The sequence below is a fragment of the Sus scrofa genome, chromosome 2, assembly GCF_054392235.1.
Source record: "Sus scrofa isolate SSC_HxYL_T2T_F1_AM1 chromosome 2, Sscrofa_HxYL_maternal_Yorkshire_Landrace_v2.0, whole genome shotgun sequence".
NCBI lineage: Eukaryota > Metazoa > Chordata > Mammalia > Artiodactyla > Suidae > Sus > Sus scrofa.
This window is the reverse complement of record NC_139384.1, coordinates 20,832,775-20,855,941: the sequence shown is the minus strand read 5'-3', so window position 1 is coordinate 20,855,941 and position 23,167 is coordinate 20,832,775. Positions and strand designations below refer to the sequence as shown.

General features: G+C 51.4%; 1 long non-coding RNA gene across 1 annotated transcript; it reads left to right on the top strand.

Moving 5' to 3' along the window:
• Positions 1-10,998: 10,998 nt before the first annotated feature.
• Positions 10,999-19,929, top strand: LOC102166729 (uncharacterized). The gene is made up of 4 exons (XR_002342101.2): positions 10,999-11,471; positions 14,465-14,544; positions 14,624-14,726; positions 17,165-19,929. It is a non-coding gene; the product is annotated as an uncharacterized LOC102166729 (long non-coding RNA).
• The last annotated feature ends 3,238 nt before the right edge of the window (positions 19,930-23,167 follow it).

Sequence of the window (23,167 nt, the reverse complement as noted above, 5' to 3'; positions counted from 1 at the left end):
AAATTACGAAGGAAACAATAAGGCCAGCCCCAGTGAGACGGGGCCAGCTCAGCGCTTTCTGCCCCCGAGCAGACTGCAGGCAGCCTGGAAGGAAAGGGAAGCTGCAGACAGGCAGGGCCCTGCCAGGCTCTCTGGTTTCCTGGATCTGAGAGTTTGCACTCATTTATTATTTAGCAAATACGTCTTAATCACTGACGAAGAGATGTGTGAAGCGCCCCCAGAGGGCGGGGGGAGCACATGTGTCTGTGTCTGCATGTCTGTGTGTCTGTGGGGGTGGGGGAGGGGGTTTCCAAGATGAATCGAGTGGGGCCTCTGTGCATGGGGGGCTTGACTCCAGCAGGTGTGTGTGTCGGGGAGGCCAGTGCATCCCATGCTCATGGGAGCCAACACAGAGTGTGTCACCAGGAGCTGCTACTCACCAGGCCCTGAGATGTCGTCCCCAGCAAGGTGGCCTCAAGGATATGTCAGGGGCCTTTACTTCCCTAAGCAGATATCAGTTCTGGTAAGAGAAGGAGGGTAGAAAGGTTTACATTTAAAGGTTTGTGTTTGGGGAGTTCCCACTGTGGCTCAGTGGAAGCGAACCCAACTAATATGCATAAGGATGCGGGTTCGATCCCTGGCCTCACTCCGTGGGTTAAGAATCTGGCATTGCCACGCACTTCAGTGTAGGTCGCAGACACAGCTCAGATCTGGCGTTGCTGTGGCTGTGGTGTAGACTGGAGGCTGAGGCACTGATTCAACCCCTAGCCTGGTAACTTCTGTGGCCCTTAAAAAAAAAAATTTGTGTTTTTTTTTTTTTGTTTTTTGTTTTTTTTTTAGTTTTTTAATTGATAAGACACACACTGTTTCAAAGATTGAGATAATGTGAAAGGCCATTAGTGAAAAGTCAGCCTCCCATCCTCCCCACCTGCAGGAGTCACGAGCTCCCCCTGAGTCTGCACTCATGGGAGAGGCTGTTGCAGCTTGTCCAAGGGCAAGGTCAATGCCAAAGCATTCCATCCAGACGAGAAAGTGAGCTCTAGACCCCCGAAGGGCCTCAGGGGTTGTCTCAGCCAAACTCCTGTCTTCCCCCGTCTAGGAGAGAGAGACAGAGAGGGACAGAGCAGTAAAGGCACCTCGATTAACAAGGCAGGTGGGCAGTTCCCTGGTGGCTCAGTGGGTTAAGGATCCGGCTTCGCTGCTGTGGCTCTGGCTACTGCCGTGGTGCTGGTTCCAACCTTGGCCCAGGAACTTCTGTGTGCTGTGGGCATGGCAAAAAAAAAAAAAACAAAAAACAAAAAACAAAAAAAAACCAAGGAAGGTAGGGGTTTGGAGCCCGAGCCTCCTGACTCACATCCGAATCCAGCACTCCTTCTCCTGACCACACTGCTTTTCTGGCTGCTGACCAGAGGCGGGTGGGACCCCCAAGAAGGCTAAGCTCATGGTTGGTGAAGAGGGGCCCTCCCCAGGCAAGAGCCACACGTTTAGCAAGGTCTCTGGTCATTGAAGGCTTCCCGGGGCTGAGCCAAAGCAGGAGCCTGTGGCTGGGGCTTCTGGTCAACCCTAGAGGGAGGGGACTAGAGTGGGGTGGCCCCACTCCAGCGGGCTCGTCACTGCTGACAAGTATGGCACCCTCTCTGGGGACCTCATATAGTTACTCTTCAAATTGGATAATCCTAGAACCAAGCTCGCAGGCCAGCGGCGAGGATGGAGTGGGATGAAGCCAGAGCCCTCAGCTCCGAGTGGGGCACAGATGCTCCTCTCAGCTTTAGGATGAGGAGGAAGAGCGTGGCTACTAGGGTCGTTCCCTCACCTCCGCCCTGGCCTCGTCTTCTCCACAGCACCATCAGGATCCGACATTCTGCCTAGTTTACTCACCTCTTTCCCACCTCTATCCGCAAGATAGTCCACAAAGCCAGGGTTTTTTTTGTTTTGTTTTGTTTTTCTTTTTATGTTTATTTTGTTGTATTTTATTTGTCTTTTTAGGGCCGCACCTGAGGCATATGGAGGTTCCCAGGCTAGGGGTCTAATCAGAGCTGTAGCCGCCGGCCTACGCCAGAGCCACAGCAACGCAGGATCCGAGTGGCATCTGCAACCTACACCATAGCTCATGGCAATGCCGGATCCTTAACTCACTGAGCGAGGCCAGGGATTGAACCCAAGCCCTCAAGGATTCCAGTCTAGTTTGTTATCATTGAGCCACATTAGGAATTCCAAGATTTTTAACTGTTTTTCTTCACTGCAAATTCCCAGCACCCAGAGTGATGCCTGGCACAGAGGAGCTGCCTTGTGGACTTGTAGAGTGAATGAATGAATGCATGAATGAGCAAATGAACCAAGCATTTCAAGTTTGGAGCTTGAACACGCCACCCATCGCGGCTCAGGGAAAAGCTGTGGACCGAATGAAGGAGGGAGTGGGAAGGACGGAATTGAGTCCTGCCCAGGAGAATGTTAGGGTCTAACCAGTCTCCTGGAAGGTCTCCAGCTCCATCAAGGGGACAGGGATCCGTCCGAGTGGAGGAGCTGGGGGAGGGGCTCCTGGTGTCCAGCTAGGTTTCCAATTAGGTCATTGCCTGGCGGTGGCAACAAGCCCCAGAGTAAGTACCCCTTTCCACAGAACCCTGGGTCCCAAATGGGGGAACCACCCTGGGAAGGCTCTCTGCCCTCTGCCCCCTGCCCCCTCCCCGTCCCCCACCCCCCGCCCCGTGCCCCCAGATCCCCTGTGCTTCTGGCTGCCCCACCAACATGACAGCAGACCCCCACGCTCTGGGTCTTTCTCATGGCTTGAGGGCAGGGACTAGGGCAACCAGGTCCTAGCATAGAGTTGAGGCGTCCCTGCGACCCAAGGCATGTTGGAGGTGTCAGTGGAGCAGGGAAGGAATAAGCCCCGCCCCCCCACATGTCCCCGCCCCCGCCCAAGATGGCGGCCTCGGCACCTGCCGCCCGGCCCTTGCTCCCCGCCTCTGGGGTCACGGCCACTCCCTCGCTCAATGGGCAGCCTTCGGGAAGCTCACAAAGCCACATCTGTGAGCACAGTCCCTGCCTCGTCTCCCCTGTCTTCCTCCTCCCCACCCCCAGGCCTGGTCTCAGCCCCTCCTTCAGCTCCCATTAAAAACAACAGGCCTTTAACGGGATTTCCTCAGGGCGCCTCCTCCTCCCAGGGAAGCCCCAGCCCTGGCTTGGAAAACTGCCTTCCCACCTCTGGGTTTCCTTTTCCTTGTCCTTTGCCTTTTCCTTGCTGGGGGGTGGGGGTGGGGAGACCCAGCTGGGCCCTTCCAGCTGTTTCCTCAGCAGCCTGGAGCTGCTTCCGAAATGAGGTGACAGCCAGCACACCCCCCCCCCCCCCGCCCCAACCCCCTGCAGGCAGGCAAGGATTAAGTTAACAGACTGCCAAAGGTTTGGGGCGCCACCCCTGGCCCCTGGGCTGGGCCGCTCGCTGGGGTCGCCCAACTGGTGGAGGGGGAAGATGGGAAAAGAGGGGAGTCCGCTCCCATCCGGCAAGGTACCCAAACATCCCAGAGCAGGGCTTTAGGGGCTTCCTTCCAGCTGTTTCCCTGGCCACCCCCACCCTTGACCTTGTTTCTGCTGCCGCTTTAGTCACCAGGGCGGCTGTGCTGTGTGGCCTGGGCAGACCTCTAATGTCTCAAGCTGCCCATTGACCTTCTAGAAGGTGGGGCCAAAATAATGAGACTGAGAGGTCATTGGACCTCCCCCACTGTCAAAGTCCCTTGGGACTCTGAGGTCCATCCATCCATTGCTGGCTTCACGCATTGGTTCATCTAGCAAACATTTTCTGGGCCTCAGAATGTGCCAGACCATGCGGTAGGTAAAGCAAGGGTGAACAAAACACAGAGCCAGCCCTTGGGGAGGCAGGAGGGGAAGAAACGCAGAGAATTCAGTGCTGCAGTCAGGACTCCTGAAGGCGGGGAGGGGGCACCGAGAAGGGTGTCTGTTCCTGGTGTGAGATCAGGGAAGGCTGATATTTGAAAGACAGTCAGCAGTAGCCAGTGGGACAAAGTCATCATGGGACCTAAAACCGCCCTGCCCTGTGGCCGGGACGCCCCTGTGGCTTCTCAGCAGGGACCTGGGCTTCCCGGTGTCCATCTTGCCGGAGGAACTATTCCTGTTACAACCATCTGTCAGCTTCTTTGGGGTCTTGAACGCCTTTTTGCCTGCGTTCTCTGGAGAAGCAGAACAAATAGGAGATAGGTAAAGAGAGAGAGATAATAGATTTACTACTTAAGAATAGATTTACTAGTCTTATTTACCAAGTAAGAATAGATTTATTATGCTTATTTACTATAAGAAATTTGCTCATGCAATTACGGGGGGCTGAGCAGTCCCATCATATGTCATCTGCAAGCTGGAGACCCAAGAAAGTCAGTGGTGATTCGGTCCAAATTTGAAGGCCTGAGACCCAGGAGCGCTGAGAGCAGGAGCTTCCCAGCTGAGCAACCCGGCAGAAAAGGCGGAATTAGTCCTTCCTCTGCCTGTTTGTTCTCCTCTGGCCCTCAGGGGCAGACTGGGTGCTGCCCACCCACACTGGCCAGGACAAACTGCTTTAGGGAATCCTCTGATTCAAATGCTCATTCCATGCAGAAACACCCCCACAGACACACCCAGAAATAATGAGTAGGCAACTATCCAGGCACCCCTGATGGGGTCAGGCTGACATGTACCATGAACCATTTAACCCTTCTGTTTACTTCCTTTCTCGCAGCCACCTCCTTCCTCCCTTTTCTTCCGTGTGCAATTTAGTATTCTCCATGGTCCACCCTTACTTGACCCTGGGGGGAGTTCTTGAATCCCCCTTTCCCGTGTATCTTTTGCACCCACCTGCAACATTCCGACCCTAGATGAGTTCATTCTCAGCTTCCTCTTTATCTGCACCAGACAGAAGGCAGACATCCTCTCCTAGGGCGGGCTGTTCCCACTGCAAATGCAGGAGCCTCGTAATACCCACTAATGCCCTCGTGTATCTCTGGACCACTCGTGCCCCCAGCCCTGTCATGTGTATTCCAGTTCCCACTTGCAGCATACCCCAATCGCCCAAACTCACTGGCTTAAAACAATAACATTTATTGAACTCACACATCTGCAGTTTGGGGCAAGGCTTGGCTCTGCTCCCTCCAGCATCATGGGGCAGCTCACTGGGGACTGGAGAATTCATTTCCGAGGGACTTAGTCATGCGACTGGTAAGTTGGTACTGCTCTCAGCTGAGAACTTGGAAGAAAGTGTGTGTGTGTGTGTGTGTGTGTGTGTGTGTGCGCGCGCGCGCGCGCGCGCGCGCTGCGTGTTGGGAGGTGGGGGTGGGGAAGGAGGGAGGGATGGTACAGCAATGGGATTAAATGCTTCCAATAAGTGGAACAGGTCTGTGAACGCTCTTGGTACTAGCTTTATTATTACAACTTTTTTTTGTTGTCAATTTGATGTTATTTCTGCATAAAGGGTTAAGAAAATAAAAGTGTATTACGTAACTTCTAAACCTTTGAAAATGTTGCAATTATCATAAGTGATTTCACTATGGTCAAAGACCAGTTTGTATTCTCTACTGTTTCCATCTTTGGAAGTTTTTTGAAACTGATTTTATGGCCCAGTAGAATCCTTTTGGCAAATTCCACATGCTTTTGAAAGTAATTCTGTTACTATTTGATGTATTTCTCTTTATATTTCAGACATTGCTTGTTAATTCTGTTAGGTATATCATCTACGTACTTGTTGATTTCTTTGGCCACCCTGCTTTGTGAGTTACTGAGGAGGGGGTGTTAAAATCTCCCACTAAGGTTATTGACCTGTCTATTTATTTTCATAATTCTCTACTTTTTGTTTACATATGACTAAGTGCACATAAAAAACCAAACAGATGTCAACAACAAAAATAATTCAAACAAAGCACCTTCCCTCCCCTGTCCTCGCTTGCTTCCCTCAGCCAATCAATCTTCTCAAAAGACTTGTCTACTGCAGTGCAGCTCAGGGTGGTCTGAGGACCAGCGGCAGCAGCAGCAGCTGGGAGTTTGGCAGAAAGGCGAGTTTTCTGCTCAAGACCTGCTGAGGGAGTTCCCATCTTGGCTCAGCGGAACCGAATCTGACTAGGAACCCTGAGGACGCAGGTTCGATCCCTGGCCTCACTCAGCGGGTTAAGGAGCCAGTGTTGCCGTGAGCTGTGGTGTAGGTCGCAGATGCAGATCGGATCTGGCATTGCTGTGGCTGTGGTGTAGGTTGGCAGCTACAGCTCCTATTCAACCCCTAGCCTGGGAACCTCCATATGCTGTGGGTGCAGCCCTAAAAGGACACAAAAGAAGACCTGCTGAATCAAACCAAACCCTTGTAGGTGAGCCCAGGAGTTGTCTGGACAAGCTCGGGGTGGTTCCTAGGCATGTTACACATCTGAAGCACTCGGCTTCCTTGCTCGTCTTGTCTTCGCCTCCCATTCATTCCTCTACCCACCCAACCTGTCTCCTGCCCCTCCCTTCTCTAAAATGATGGCTTCCATCAGGCCCCCAAATGACCTCCTAGCTACTAAATGCTGGGGAGTTTACCCCTCCGCAGGGCGCCATGTTGACCATTTCCTCCTTGACTTTAAAGAAAAATTCCTTGTTTTCTGTGAAAAATAATGTATATGTTTGTTATAAAAATGAGTTACAGGGAGTTCCCTTCGTGGCTCAGTGGTTAACAATCCGGACTAGGATCCATGAGGATGCAGGTTCGATCCCTGGCCTCGCTTAGTGCGTCAGGGATCTAGCATTGCCGTGAGCTGTAGTGTAGGCAGCTTGGTTCCTGCATGGCTGTGGCTGTGGCTGGGATGTAGGCCAGTAGCTGTATCTCCGATTCAACCCCTAGACTGGGAACTTCCATATGCCACGGGTGTGGCCCTAAAAAAAAAAAAAAAAAAAAAAAAGTTACAGAATATCGACCTGAATCATGTTAAAAATAACCCCAAATCCCGCCATCCAGAAGCAACTGTTATTAACATTTGGTTACTACAGGAGTTCCGGTCGTGGCGCAGTGGTTAACGAATCCGACTAGGAACCATGAGGTTGCGGGTTCGATCCCTGCCCTTGCTCAGTGGGTTAACGATCCGGCGTTGCCATGAGCTGTGGTGTAGGTTGCAGACGCGGCTTGGATCCCGAGTTGCTGTGGCTCTGGCATAGGCTGGCAGCTACAGCTCCGATTAGACCCCTAGCCTGAGAAACTCCATATGCCGCGGGAGCGGCCCAAGAAATAGCAAAAAGACAAAAACAAACAAACAAACAAAAAAACAAAAAAAACATTTGGTTACTACAATTGCAGACCTTTTTTTATTCATACCTATGGAGAGAAGGATGAGATCCAGAACTTTCACTCTCAAAGACGTTACGAATAAGCTGGGGAGCTGTGGTGTAGGTTGCAGATACAGCTCTGATCCAGCGTGGCTGTGGCTGTGGTGAGGCCGGTGGCTACAGCTCCAATTTGACCCCTAGTCTGGGAACCTCCATTTGCTGCAAGTGCGGCCCTAAAAAGGCCAAACAAAAAACAAACAAAAAAACTGAAAGGCTAAAGAGGAAACACAATACACAGACACTATATGTCACTAATTTATTTCCCAGGGGGTCTGGGTTATTCATTCTCTGTACTAGAGGTGTCTGCAGCCACCTGATTCCTTCCATTCACATGACCTGAGATTTTTACCTTGATGCCTGTGTGATTCTTTTTTAGCCTGGAGTTTAGTAGTCGATTAGAATATCATGCTTGATGCTGATGATTCTGGATCAGTTCTGTAACTCTGTATTCAAATTTTTTTTTGCTTTTTAGGGCCACACCTAAGGAATATGGAAGTTTTTCCAGGCTAGGGGTCAAATCTGAGCTACAGCTGCCTGCTTAAACCCCAGACACAGCAACGCTGTGTATCATGTGTAACATGCCTAGGAACCACCCCTGAGCAGGGTCTGTGAACTACCCCACGGCTCATGGCAACACTGGATCCTTAACCACTGAGCAAGGCCAGGGATTGAACCCACATCCTCATGGATATATGTCAGGTTCTTGTTTTTTGTTTTTTTTTTAATTTTATTATTTATTTATTTATTTTTAGGGCCAGACCTTCGGCATATGGAGGTTCCCAGGCCAGGGGTCAAATTGGATCTGTAACCACTGGCCCACGCCCAAGCCACAGCAACGTGGGATCAGAGCCGTCTGCGACCTACACCACAGCTCACAGCAACACCAGATCTTTAAGCATTGAGTGAGGCCAGGGATCAAACCTGTGTCCTGATGGATGCTAGCCAGATTCGTTTCCACTAAGGCACGACAGGAACGCTCCACTATGTCAGATTCTCAGCCCACGGAGCCGCAACAGGAACGCCTACATTAAAATCTTAATTTCAGGAAAATTTTTCCCCGTCATGTCTGAATATTTTTCATCATCATTCCATTGGGTCTAGTTTTTCTTCTCAGGAACACCGATTGTGCCAACGTTGTATCCCTTGGGTCTGTCCTCCACATCTTTTCAACTTTCCTGTAACTATTTGTTATGGGCTGAGTTGTATCCCCTCAGGAAGATATACTGATGTCCTTCCCCCCAGGACCTCAGGACGTGACCTTGTTGAGAAGTAGGGTCATTGCAGATGGAATGAACCAAGATGAGACCACACCGGCTTAGAGTGGGCCCTTCCCGCAGTATGACTGGTGACCTTAAAAGACGGAGAGAGACCCAGAGACAAGACCAGCGTGTGTGATGGAGGCTGAGACTGGCGTGTGTTACAGCCGCAAACCAAAGAATAGCAAGGATTCCAGCTGTCCCCAGGAGCAGGAGGACAGCTGTGGAACAGAGTCCCCGCAGAGCCTCCCATAGGAGCCAGTTCTGCTCAGACCTGGGTTTTGGACTCTCAGTCTCCAGAACCATGGGAGACATTTCTGTTGGACACCCCATGGGTGGTACTTTGATACAGCAGCCTTTGGAAGCGAATGTCCTGTATCTCTGTGTTTCTTTGTGCTTTTCCATTTTTTGTGTTTTCTCCAGGTACTTTCAATATGTGCCCTTTCTTGGCTCTAGGTTTCTGTTTGGTCTGAGCTGTTTTTCTTCTTTTGACTATGTCTTCTTAATTTCTAAAGGTCTGTAATTGCTGCTCCCCCTTCTTTCCCAAGTGCCACCAACTCACTCTTTCTGTCTGTGACCTCACAATCGCTTTAAGAAACCTGGACATCTCTTAGCTCATTCAGAGTGGTCAGACTGCCTGCAACCTGAGTCTTTGGAAGGCTGCGCCTGAGCTCCGTTTCTGTCTGTTAAATAATTCCTCTTGTGATGTCAGCTCCTGTGCCTTTAGCTTACCTCCATTTCCTCTTTTTCCCCTCCCCCAGTCCCATGATGTTCCTTTGTGATTATTATTCATCTTGGAACAAGCCAGCAGTTTGTTGAAAGAGGCAGGGTAGGGAGTTCTGGAGTGATGAGGCTTTTTGCTCTCCAACGCACTCCTACCAAATCCTTCCCCTCCTTTTCCGGCAGCACAGTCTCTGCCCTCATGGCTCTCAGATGCTCAGCAAAGGCCTCTGGGCTGCCAGGCTCCAGAGTTGCAGTCTTTGGCTTCTAGCACCTTCCCTCCTTCTCCATCTCACCCCAGCAGACTCCTTGTCGTCGTGTCGGGTGGTGTTGGGTGCTGGGCCGGGAGAGTTGGTGAGTCAGCAAGCTCCCCCCCCCCACCTCACCCCACCCCAGTCCTGTGGTATTGAGCTGGGTCTGGTCAAGGAAGCAGCAGAGGGCTGCATGGCCTGTACCCTGTCCTCCACTGAGCAGACCTTGCAACTGTGCCATCTGGAGAGACAACCACTTTCTCCTTGGACCTCTGTGTCCTCTCGTTTGCGATCATATTTCAGAGCCTTCCGTAGGTATACTTTCTGCCTTAGTAAAAAATGGAGGAGTTCCCATTGTGGCTCAGTGGGTTAAGAACCCAGCATAGAGTCCTTGAGGATGTGGGTTCGACCCCTAGCCTGGCTCAGTGGGTTAAGGATCCAGCGTTGCTATAAGCTGCAGGGTAGGTTGCAGATGCAAACCGCATCCCTTGTTGCTGTGGCTCTGGCACAGGCCTGCAGCTGCAGCTCCGATTCACCCCCTAGCCTGGGAACTTCCACGTGCTGCAGGTGTGGCCCTAAAAAAGAAAAAGAAAAGGAAAGAGAAAGAAAATAACGGATCTCCACAAAGTCTAGAAGCGTCGGCAATAAGGATATGTGTACATACACATATTTAACAGATGACTATGTCCTCGCAACTTTCTGTGGAGTTACAGATGCTCTGTACCATAGAAATGCATCCTGCGATAATTTTCAAAAAAATGTTTGCATGCTTCTGTTTTGATGATAAAATCTAAGAAATGGGTTCCTATACCTAAAAGATCGAGAATTATATCTGGCACATGGTAAAGGGAGTTATTTTTAAGGAGAAAAAAAAAAGGGCTGTTGCTTTTTCTCAAGACCATCATATCTCCCCTCTGCAATGACAATTTACAGTGAAACGACATTTTCCTCAAATGTGACTTTAGTTCTTCGGCCAGTATGTGGCAAATAGGGACCTGTGGCTCTTAGAATCCCCAAGGTGTGGTTTCTCCCATCAAAGGGCCTATGATATAGTCAAGCCTAAATGAGAAACGCAGGCTCAGAGCCCTGGAAAGCGGGGGCCGTGGGCTCCCTGTACCTTCCCCTCTGCTCTCCCGGCTTCCCCGCAGCCGGGATGACTCGCTGATTCCTGAGGTTGGCGGGGACCTTGGAAACACACGTACCTTTCCTGGGAAAATGAGTCCCCGGGGAGGCCTCCCGGCCCACAGGCGCGCTCCGGCACCTGTGTCCTGTAACGCGGGCCTAATTGAAATCACATTACCATTGTGATTCCATTACGGGGAACAGGAGGCTGGCTGCAGGAACGTGCCCCGGGGGGCCTAATCAGCTGGACTGGATCGTTTATAAAGGGCTGTGCATCTGCCTGGAGCTTGTGTTAAGGAAGGCAGACGGGGGCCTATTCATTATTAACAAGGCTTTATGTCTTTGGCCAGGCAGAACTACAAGGCTGGCCCGGAGGAGGGTCTGACTGCAAACGCCCCAGCCGCCTTGCCCATCGGTGGAGCCCAAGATGCGTAGGTGACTCCAATCCCCAAAGCCTTGCCTGTGGCAAGCCCTCCTGTGGATGGGAGAGCCCGAGTGACCTGCCTGGGGTATCAAACTATTGTGTGATCGAGTCAGAATTTGAATGCGGGCAGGCTGGGTCCGGAGCCCGCAGGCTTAGCCAAGCTGCCGCACACTGTCCAGCCCTTGGCAGGTCACACTCCTCCGGGCTTGTGGCATTGTGCCACTCAGGGTGCAACTCCAGATCTCTGAGGTTATGATGTAAAGGAAGGGGCGCTGGAAATCAGCACAGAAAGTCAGCAAGTACGATTGGAGGTTCAGCCTTTCTCCTTGCTTCTTCACTGCTCTAACGCTGAGCACCAGAGCCATGACAGGCCCTGCGCTCAGAGCCACAAGTAAAAAGGTGAGTGACACCCAGTCTTGGTCCAGAGACGCTCAGAGCAAACTGCAAAATAATGTGTAGAACCCATAAGCAGAGAAACTAATGAACTATAAGTGTTCCACTGTAAGTATATACAATTAAATACTAAATTAACTAAATATGCCTGGAGGTGACATTATATGATGGTTGGAAATACAGGTGCTGGACTCTGACAAGACTCAACTCTTTTTTTTTCTTTCTTTTAGGGCCACAGGTGCGGCATATGGAAGTTCCCAGGCTAGGGGTCGAATCGGAGCTGGGGCCGCCGGCTCCTTAACCTCCTGAGTGGGGCCAGGGATTGAACCCCCATCCTTATGGATGCTAGTCAGGTTCGTTTCCACCGAGCCACAACAGGGATTCCACAAACTTCAAATCTAATCCCAGATTTGTTGCTTAACCATTATGTTGACCCTGACCGTGTCACTTCAGTGCTCTGGGTTCACCTGCTGTCTCGTGGCGTCCTGAGTGTGGGGGGTGAGGGGGAGGGGCCGTCATATGACATCTTGTAGGAAGGGCCTTGTGTCGTATTTACAGCTTTGGAGCTAAGGAAGGAAATATTGCTCAGCACAGCGTGATGGTTGAGAATATGAGCTTTAGAGGGTCTAGAAGGCTCTGATTACTGGATCTCGTTCCAACACGTGGCTCTGCTTAGGAGGCTGTGCAACCCTGGGCAAGTCCTGCATTAGGCATCTCGAAGGAATCTCAGTTTCTTTTCTTTCTTTCTTTCTTTCTTTTTTTTTTTTTTTTTGACTTCTTTTTCTTTTTGCGGCAGCACCTGCAGAATATGGAAGTTCCTGGGCTAGGGATAGAATCAGAGCTGCAGCTGCCAGCCTTCACCCCAGCCACAGCAAAACCAGACCTGAGCCACATCTGCAACCGACACGGCAGCTTGTGCCAACACTGGATCCTTAACCCAGTGAGTGAGGCCAGGGATCAAACCTGCATCCTCACAGAGACAACATTGGGTCCTCAACCCGCTGAGCCACACGGAAACGTTTTTACTCACGAAGCACTTCTTCTGCAGGTGCTACACTCTGCACAGTCTCACTGAATCCTCGGAATGTTCCCGTGAGGGGGTACTCCTGTTACCCCATTTCACAGATGAGGCAGTCGAGGTTCTACAGGATTAAATGGCATGTCCCTAAATGCACAAGTGGCAGAGCTGCAGCTCAAACTGCCTGTTTTCTGAGGTCCAAACCTGCAGTCTCCACCTCCCCCATCTACATGGGAAGGGCTTCCAGAGGCCTTTCTCATGCTGGGGTGGCAGCAGGGAAGCTCCTGGGGATGGGACAAAGGCGGCCCCACAGGGAAGACAGAGGCAGAGCCTCCTTTCAAAGCCACCCAAAGCACCCAGCTGTCTCCACCCAACTGGCCCTGATTAAAAATAGAGCTTGTGAGCCTGGCTGCCCAGCAGCCGAGCCGAGATCAGAAAACATTTCCAGCAAGCCTGGGTCTTTCAAGTTACTTATCTGTCTGCATTTTTCATCATTTGCCATTGATTTGCAAGGGCCCTTCCTGCGAGCCCTTCTGGTGCCTGCCTGGCAGGGTGGCTGGTTTTTGCCTCCCTCACCCCTGGGTTCTCCTGCTTTCCTGCGAGGCAGCCTGGCACCAGCTGCCAGCTCAGTGGCCTCCTGCACCTGGGTTCTCCGTAACCAGAACCACCCGGGGCCGGGAGGGGTCTTTGGCTCCCCCTCCTCCCCACCCACACCTCACAACAACAGGAGGCTGGGGAGTTCCGGAGCAAGTGGATCTGAGCCAAAAGTGTCTCCAGCCCTCCCCTCTGGCACCCCCCCACACACACACACACCTCCAGGCTGTGCCCCTCCCTCCTGGCCCCAGGAGGCCAACCTCTAAGGAATGCATCTCCCAGCTCCCCTACTCTCTCCACCATGGGTGGCCTGAGGTACTGGGAGACCCTGGCGGGAGGGCAGAGTGGGAGGAAAGGGGGCATTTCCACTGAGGGCTTGGCTGTTACTTCTGGAGAGGCAGCTCGGTGGGCGGCCTCTCCTTCACCCCAGCCCTACCCTTTTCCTGGGTCATGGGCGCCTCTGAATTCCCTTCGCCTCGGTGCACAGCTCTGTAAAGTCCCTTCATTAAATCCTCCTCAGAATCCTCTCCGATATGATTTCTGCTTCCTCCCAAGATCCTGAGTGATCCAGGAAACTCCTGGCTCCAAGAACTGGAAAGAGTGGACAAAATACAAGCGCTCAGGGTAGCGTTGCCAGCGACCCCGGAGAGACTCACATTTATCCCCAGTTAGAGGACACAGGTCTCCACGCACCTTGGGTGGGATGTCTTCACTTCTCTCCCTTTTTCTCCCTCTTTCTCTTCTTGATGGATAAACAGAGAGGCTCTGTTTTATCAACACGCTTTTGATAGCTGCTTTGCCTAGAAAGGTCTGAGACTGGATTCGCACCTCCTGGATGGAAGGGTAGAACCTCCTGATGGGAGAGTGGGCTTGGGCCACAGAGCTCCCCGACTGCGCTGTGGCCTTCCACTGTCCCTGGCCAGAGCATGACTTTCGGCAACTCCAGCAAAGACCTCCTGGACAAGTCATTTGGCACGCTTTGCCTGCAAGTGATAAGCCAACAGAAATAGCTTGGATCAGGAATTCCCATCATGGCTCAGTGGGAACAAATCTGACTAGCATCCATGAGGACTCAGGTTCGATCCCTGGCCTTGCTCAGTGGGTTAAGGATCCGGTGTTGCCATTAGCTGTGATATAAGTTGCAGACTCGGCTAGAATTCTATGTTGCTGTGGCTGTAGCATAGGTCAGAGGCTACAGATCCAATTGGACCGCTAGCCTGGGAACCTTCATATACCATGGGTGTGGCCCCAAAAAGACAAAAAAGAAAGAAAGAAAGCTTGGATGTATTGTCTCACAAGATGTCTGGAATGAGTGGTTTCAAAGTTGGTGAGGTCAGCAGATCAATGGAAGTAGGACTCTTACTTGATTTCTTGATTATGCCCTCAGGTTCCCCCCCATGGCCACAATATGGCTGCCACAGCTCCAGACATCACAGCAGGATCTAAAGCAAGAAAACCCTGTATCAGGTAGGTCAGCTACTATAACAAGATCCAAAAGAGCAGTGGGTTAAACAACATAGAAATCTATTTTCCTGTTTCTTTACAGTCTAACACCTGTTCAAGGTTAACATGGCAGCCAGTGGAATTGAAGCCTAGATTTTTCTACCTTACTGACTTTATCTACAAGGCTGAAGATGACTCATTATCCGGTAAGTACTCTAGTCATCAGGAAGGAAGAGAAGAGGGATGTACCTCTTACACACAGAGCCCCAGAAGTCTCACACATCACTTGTACTTGTATCATTGGTTAGAACACAGCTACATGGCCAAGTCTAGCTACAAGGGAGGCTGGGAAATGCAGTCTTTGGCAGGACAACCACGTGTCTAGTTAAAAACTCCTCCTACATGGAAACGGGGTAAAACATATAGAGGCAGATAAACTGTCTCTTCACAGGCCTGTCCTATGTCACCTTTGAATAATAGAGAACCCCCCGCCAGCCCCAGGTATCCCCTACCCCCACCATCAGATTCTCCCTCCATCTCATTGGCCAAGCTTCATGCTGGACTAATTGCCTGTCTTTAAGGAAGCCTGATTGAGATATGATTCTGCATTGCCATGAGCTGTGATGTAGGTCGCAGATGTGGCTCGGATCCGTAGTTGCTGTGGCTATGGCATAGGCTGGCACCTACAGCTCTGATTAGACCCCTAGCCTGGGAACCTCCATATGCCTTGGGTGTGGCCCTGGGAAAAAAAGAGAGAGAGGGAGAGATTCTGCCAGGAAAAAAAGGAGGGCAAGAACTGGAAGTTCCCTTGTGGTGCAGCAGGTTAAGGACCTGGCATTGCCACAGCTGTGGCACATAAAACAGCTGTGGCACAGGTTTGATCCCTGGCCTGGGAATTTCCACATGGCATGGGTGTAGCAAAAAAAAAAAAAAAAAAAAAAAAAAAAAAAAAGGCAAGAATGGCTAGTGAATGGTCAACTCAAATTGCCTTCCCAATGGCACAGCTACAGCCTGGAAAACAGCTTCATTCTTGTGTTCTTCCCTACCTCCTCCTCCTCCTTTTTCTTTTCCTTGGTCTTTGTGGCCAACAGCAGAAACTGGCTCTGCTTAGCTAGGCCGACAGAAGGAGGAGTGAACAAGCAACCAATGAGAATGGTTGTCCCTGGATCTCGGGGACCAGAGCAGAAAATCAAATGCCACAGGGCTGTCTTTTCTCTCGTTGTGGGCTGTGCTCTTTTCTTCTTGCAGACCGAGTCGTCCACAGGCCAGCAACACAGGCAGCCAGATCTCTGGAGTTACATCTCTTGGTCCCCTCCCCAAGGAGGAGCCCTTCCTCCCTGCCAGGGCAGAAGCAGCACTCTGATTGGCCCAGCTGAGATCAAATACCCACCAATCAGCAGCCATCTAGGGATCACTGATCTGGGGCCCTAGAAGAAGAGGGCAACCCCTCCTCAAAGCCAGAGACAGACTTGGGAGAGGGCAGGACCACCAGAAAGAAGGGTCAGGGTGGAGCCTGTACTAGGCAGAATAGGTGAGCATTTCCATCCTTTACTGAAGTTAAGTGGGTGCAGTGAGGTAGCGTTGGGGGTGAGGTGAGGATGATGGGATTTTAGAAAGCTGCTGAGGTCCCCGGAGGTACCGTCCCTGCTTAAACTTTATGTGGGTCATTGTTTTCATGTATATTCTGGTTCAGGTACAAATAGCATGTGGAGGATTGCCTGGATACTGGTTCTCAAACTGTGCTCGGAGAAACTCTTAGAAGCTGGAAGTCAGGGATGGCCTCACTGGAGCTAGAGAGGCAGTGCTGTTTTTACCTGATTCATCTGCTTTGATGTCTGCATCTTTATTTTTATTTCTTTCTCTGGCCACACCTGTGGCAGACAGACATTCCCAGACTAGGGGTCAAACTGGAGGTACCGCCAAGGCCACAGCAACGCCGGATCTGATCTGTCTCTGTGATCTACGCCGCAGCTTGCGGCAATGCCGGATCTTTAACCCACTGAGGGAGGACAAGGATCGAACCCGAATCCTCACAGAGTTAGCATTGGGTCCTTCATCCACTGAGCCATAATGAGAAATCCAGTTTCTCCATCTTTAAATTGGCAATAATAATAGTAGCTACATACCCATCAGATTATTTTTAGGATCAAATGAGATAATCTGTGTGAAGTGCTTAAAAGACAGGGCCTGACGCACAGGAAGTGCTCACACCTTGTTGGCATGTGTTGTTATGATTTTCTGTTTTGCATAAGATAAACTGAAATACGGGTTCTGTGATAGAGGAATTGGAAATGACTGGTCTATTAGACCAGAGAGTGTCCAGGGGTCCGAAGAACTGTGACCTGTCAACTGAGTGACACAGGGCACACCTTGGCCTCCTCCAAACTGGACCTTCCCACTCAGTGCCCTTGTGCCACCAGGGAAATAGGCCCCTCCCACCCCCAACCCTGCGACACGGCCCCGGGCCAGGGCACGAGACAGGTCAGCCCCCACCTGCAGCTTGAGGTGGGTGCCTTTACTCAAGGCAGAGCCTGCCTGTCCTTCCGGCCTCAGTCTCCTGTTGGGTTAGGTGGGGGGGTCCACACAGCGCCCTGCTTGTCTATCAGAGTGGTCGTGACTGACGAAGTGGCAATGACCATTCCAGGGTTTTGAACCTGCTGTGTCCTTGTGAGGAGGAGTGGAATGACAGCCACGGTGAGCTGACAGCTGGGAGTCACAGGTGACGGGTGAGCAGGAGCCCCGGGAGGCTCAGCCAGGATGGGCCCTTGCCTGACCTCTGGGAGAGGCGTCGGGGAGTGGTCCATCTGCCACCCTCCGCAGGGCATCACCCCAGGGATGACAGACCCTGCTGATCGACTGGTCCCCAAGCCCCACCTGCCGGGGCCTTTCAGATGAGGCCTTTGACCTCGCGTTCTGTCCGGGCTGCCAGACAAGGGGAGGTGCAGGGAAGGGAAGCGGGACCTAATGGCATGCAACCTCCGCCAGCCCAAGGCAGCCTCCCACCCGTCCCCCACCTCCGAGGTGACGTCCGTCACAGGGAGCCCTCCTTCCCTCCTTCAGGAGCTGCAGCTTTATAGATGTCGGACAGTGTTGCCTGCTACTTTCTAGCTTTCTCTAAGTTCTTTCGACACCCCACTGTAAGATTTTCCGAACGAGAATCACCCAGGACACGTGACAAAAGTACAGCTTCCAGAGCCTCGTTCCCCTTGCACTCAGACCTAGTGAGCTGAGGCGGGGCCCCGGAATCTGCATTTTACCAGCAATAAAGTTGGAGAGTCACATCGCCATTGCGATGAAGGGGGCAGGCTATGGCTCATCCCTTCTGACCTGAGTTAGACGCTGTGTGATCTTGGGCAAATGACTTAACCTCTCGATGCCATCTGAGACAAGATGGGGACAACAGAGTACCTACCTGAGAGGGTCATTTAACACCTGAGACCAAGCAGAGAGATCTTTTGTTTATTTATGTGTTTTTTTGCTTGTTTGTTTTCATCCTTCCTTCCTGACCACACCCAGGCATATAGAAGTTCCCAGGCTGGAGCTTCCCAGGTTGAACTGGAGCTGCAGATGCCAGCCTACACCACAGCCACAGCAGCACCAGATCCGAGCTGTGTCTGCGATCTATACCACAGCTCACGGCAACGCCGGATCCTTAACCTACTGATCGAGGCCAGGGATCAAACCCGCATCCTCACGGATACTAACCCATGGTTCGTAAGCCACTGAGCCACAACAGGGACTCCCGGAGAAATCTTTTAGAATCTACCCGCTAAGCATCAGCTGATGGTAGTGCTCATTATTCTTTTTGTTATTATTATTAATTTCATACCGATCCTCTGCCTGAATAAGGACACTGTATCTCTTAAGTGAAGGGGGTGGGGGCCCACAGGGCATCTTGCCTCTTCCCAGGACTCCAGGATGGGACTCAGCCCTGTCTGCCCTTAGGCTCTGTTAATACCCTGAGCTCTCTGGCCACACCCGCCTCCTGCCGCATTCAGCGCCTCCCCCTCCCCAGAGCCCTATCAGGCTGCCCGCCGGCTTCTCCCATCCAGGCTAAGCCCCTCTGCACCTTGGGGTGGAGGGTAGTCATTCAGTCCCACTCTAGGTCCTGAATGGAGAGCAGCCCCAGCTGGGGGCTGGAGGGGATGTGGGCTGGGTAGGGAGTAGGTGGGCGGCCGAGGGCTCCACTGGGATGATCTTCAGTTCAAGGTCAACCCTTGCTGGCTGGCCTAGCCGCTGAGCCCCACACTCTTACCTGGGTGGTACAGAGGCTGGGACAAGGTGATCTAAGTGGAGGGGAGCCAGGTGGGGGGGATATAGAGTCCCCCACAAGCCTGTGCCCCCTCTTCCCTCTGCCTGAAGATGTGGGGCCCCAAGATCAGAAACCAGATGTCTTCCCCTGTTACACGGCGCGCTCCGTCTCAGAGGAGTCACCTGCCATTCTCTCACCTCCATAGGATTTCTGGGCAGGTCCATCAGAATTGAGGGCCTCCAGCCCCTCGTCCCCACCTCAGCCGACGGAATGGGGATGCCCCGGGGGGCTTTGGGTGAGTTGGTGGCTGCAGGCTGGGTGGACAGGGTCCAGGGTTCAAGTCTGATTCCTCCATCACTCTCTCAAGGCCTTGCCCACCCTGTCTCATTTAATCCTTGCTGGACTTTGTGCTGGAGGCTCGCTAGTACCCTCTTACTGCCCAGGCAGCCAGAAGCTCAGGGGCTAGAAGGGAGCCGCTCAAGCTCACACAGCTAAGTGGATTCAGGCAGAGCTGCAGGGTTCTAGAGCCTGGGTTCTAGAGCCAAGGTGACTTAGGGTCAACTTGACCACCATGTTGACCTTTTGTTGGGGAATCTGAAGCCCAAGGAGACTGGATTCCCTGTCCCCTGGGTCACAGCCCAGCTCTGAGATGCCATCCCCAGCCTGCCCTGCCCGCTCAGGCAGACCTAAGCCCCTCCTCTCCAATTTCCTAACATCTGTCGCTCCGTGTCCTCATCCCACATGTAGACGGACGCAGGGCCCACTGAGGAGCTGGTGACAGCTGAACTCAGGCTCTTACCTGCGGATGCTGAGTGCAGTGGCTGGCACAGGGTAAATTTGGTAAATCCTTAGCACATGAGGATTTTTTTTTCAAGATTACTGGAGTTCCCTTGTGTCTCAGCAGGGTAAGAACCCGACATAGGGTCCATGAGGATGGGTGTTTGATCCCTGGCCTCGATCAATGGCGTAAGGATCCAGTGTGGCCGCAAAAACCTGCAGCGTAGATTGCAGATGCAGCTCAGATCCGGTGTTGCTGTGGCTGTGGCGTAGGCCTCAGCGGTAGCTGCAGTCGGACCCCTAGCCCAGGAATTCTATATGCTGCAGGTGGGGCCATAAACTTTTTTTTTTTAATTTAAAAAATAAAAATAAGATTATAATCTTGCACTGTGTTTCTCGATCTGCAATATGGGAAGAACTGAGCCTCAAATGAGCCAAAGGGCGTATCCATGCTTTAGAAATCCTAAGATTGAAACAGTCCCCGAGAGAGACTTCCTACAAGCCAGTGCAGTGGAGAACACAGACCCTGGGGCCAGCTGGGGCCCCAGTCCCCACGCTGTTACATAGAAGCATCTTGGGTGAATTCCTTAACTTTTCTGTGCCTCCGTTTCCTCATCTGTAAAATGGGGATAATAATAACAGTGGCCACCTCCTAGGGTTGTTGATAGTATTTAACAAGTTCACCTCTAGGAGTTCCCTTTGTGGCACAGCAAAAACGAATCCGACTCACATCTATGAGGATGCAGGTTCCATCCCTGGCCTTGCTCAGAGGGTCGGGGATCCGGTGTTGCTGTGAGCTGTGGTGTAGGTCACAGATGAGGCTTGATCCTGCCGTCGCTGTGGCTGTGGCTGAGCCCGGCTGCTGTAGCTCTGATTCAACCCCTAGCCTGGGAATTTCCATATGCTCTGGGTGCGGCCCTAAAAAAGGAAAAAAAAAAAATTAAAAATTTTAAAAAATGAAAAAAAAAAGTTCACCTCTTTGTGAAAGGCTTTAAATGATAGGGGAGTGGTTAAGGGCTTTGTAAAGTGTGAGCTTGCTACCTGGAAGTCTGGTTATTAACCTCTCTTTCTAACTGATTATAGTTACAGTATTAAAATAGGAAGCAAGTGGTATTAATCTTGGCAATATAAGAGTAAAATCACACAGCCAACACAGCTTAGGGATAATTTCCTCACCTTTCTTGGAAGCTCATCAGTTAAGATTCCCTAAAAAAGAAAAGTGGAGGGAGAAGAACATATTTTAAAAAGTTTAGTTCAAAAAAAACAAAAAGCAAACTTGGAGTATTTGGGGAGATAGAGAAATTTACTTTTTATTATTATTATTTTTTACCATATGCATGCATTCCTTCTATGAAGGGGGGAAAAAAACATTTAACAAAATTTCAAGGCCGAATGCATGAAGTACATCCACAAAATGACAAGCAGTTGCTCTGTATGTGCTGCCTTGGAAAGTTTCCTCAACACGATATTTGGTGCAAAAACAAACTGCAGAAGATTCGATTCAATATGATCTGGGTTTTGTAAAGGAAAAACACAATTTTAATGAGTGGATTGAGTGTCTGGCAAAAATATGGAGAAAGGCACATGCTCAATTATTAACGATGCCTCTGGTTAGTAAGAGAGCACACACAAGACAGCATCCCCGCACCGCCTGAGACGCTTGCCTATAAGGAGAAAATATGTCAAGAAAGAAAAAAATTTGAAGCAAACGTGATTTTTTTTTTTTTTCCCCCTTTGGTCTTTTTAGGGCTGCACCTGCAGCATATGGAAGTTCCCAGGCTAGGGGTAGAATTGGAGCTGCTGCTGCCGACCTACGCCACAGGCACAACATCTTGGGATCTGCAACTTACACTACAGCTCATGGCAATGCCGGTTCTTTTAACCCACTGGGTGAGGCCAGGGATCGAACCCACGTCATCATGGATGCTAGTCAGATTCTTAACCTGCTGAGCCACGGCAGGAACTCCACACGTGATGGTTATTCCCAGCAGGAAGGAACGTGACACCCAGAACCATCATGACATCTGCCCGGATGTGATGTGATGGGCAGGAACCCCCACTCACATCCCGGGGACACTGCAAAGATCCGGAAGGTGGGACAGCACACCTGGTCCTTTTCTGGCTGGGACTTCAAGTCCAGGTGGCTTCGGCTCAGGGACTCTGTAGATGGAGCTAAAGTTATCCCGAGCAACTCCCTGACCCCGCAAGGAGTTGGCCACCAGGACAAGGAAGCCTTGTGCTCAGCTGGCCCCACAGAAGCTCCTGAAACTGGGAGCACACAGGCAGCCCAAGCCAGGGGTAATAAGAGGCACACCAGAGCGCCTCCTTCAACAACATGTCACCAGTCATGCGTATGTTCACCCACCGAATGGGTGCTGGGCCCCTGATGATAATCTGAGTTCTGACGGCTTGATGAGTGCTCCCCGTTCCCGGCTCTCAGCCCTCTCCCATGATGCCTTCTTTATGTTAACATGTGTAACGTCCTCTTTAGTACTCCGAAATGAACCCCACGGATACTGTAGCCTACCTGCACACTCTCAAAAAAAAAAAAAGAAAAATCTGTATATAAAGTCCCAACTGGAAGGTAAAGCAGAAATGGAAAGAACTTCATGTAACATAAAACCTGCACGTGTAAACCCTCAGCTGCAGCTGTTCCAGAAGATGCGGTGAACGTGTCAGGAGCTCGGGGTCCCTACAGAACCACCAGGAAGGTGGCAGCTGTGGATGTGGGGTTCAGGGCAGAGACCCCAGCACCCCAACAGGGTCACTGCCCCAAATCGTCAGCAGCTCCTGGCATGTTCTGAATAAAACTCAATGTAGATTTCTCTTGTTTTTGTCTTTCGCTAGTTGCACCCCTGGAAAACTCAGTGTATATTCAAACGGCAAAAATGCTTTCTATTTACATGTAGAGCAGAGTTAGTTAAAGTCTGGACTCATGTAATTACAAACATCTTTCCTCCCTACGTGAAAGTCATGTGGATTGTGGGACATTTCTCACTGAGCATGACCGGCCCATTTTTCGCTCACCACCTGCCCCTCCCACCTGTTAACTAGAATGGTGCTCCTGGCCTGCCCCCAGCTCTGTGACCATCCAAAATGCCACTGTGCATTTCCAGAACACCCCCTGGGAGCAGTGCCTTCCCATCAGCCACTGCATCCTCTCAACAAATTGATGTAAGAGGCACTAATATTATTCCCATTTTATGGAGGAGGAAACTGAGAGCCCCCAGGTAGGAGGGGCTGAGCCAGGACCCTCACCTGAGCTTGTCTTGAATCCACCCAGTGGGCTACACTGCCTGCCTTCCTCTCTGTCCTGCCTGGGCTGGCACGGGGGGGTCCAAAAATGAGAAAGACATTCCTCTGTGAGCGATTTCGGAGGTGGATGAGCCGGGGGGAGGCGGGGAGGGTGTTCCTGGCAGGGGGAGCTGCATAACTAAAAGCATACGGGACGAGGGGCATGGACAGCTCCTAGAGTCAAAGGCTGGTACAGGGACACAGCCTGACAGGTATGATGGGAGGCATCCAAGAGGATGCAGTGTGGTTTTGGTTGGGTGGGCAATAGGGAGCCACGGGAGGTTGTAGAGCAGGGCAGCTACATCAGGGGGTTGGTTTAGCACA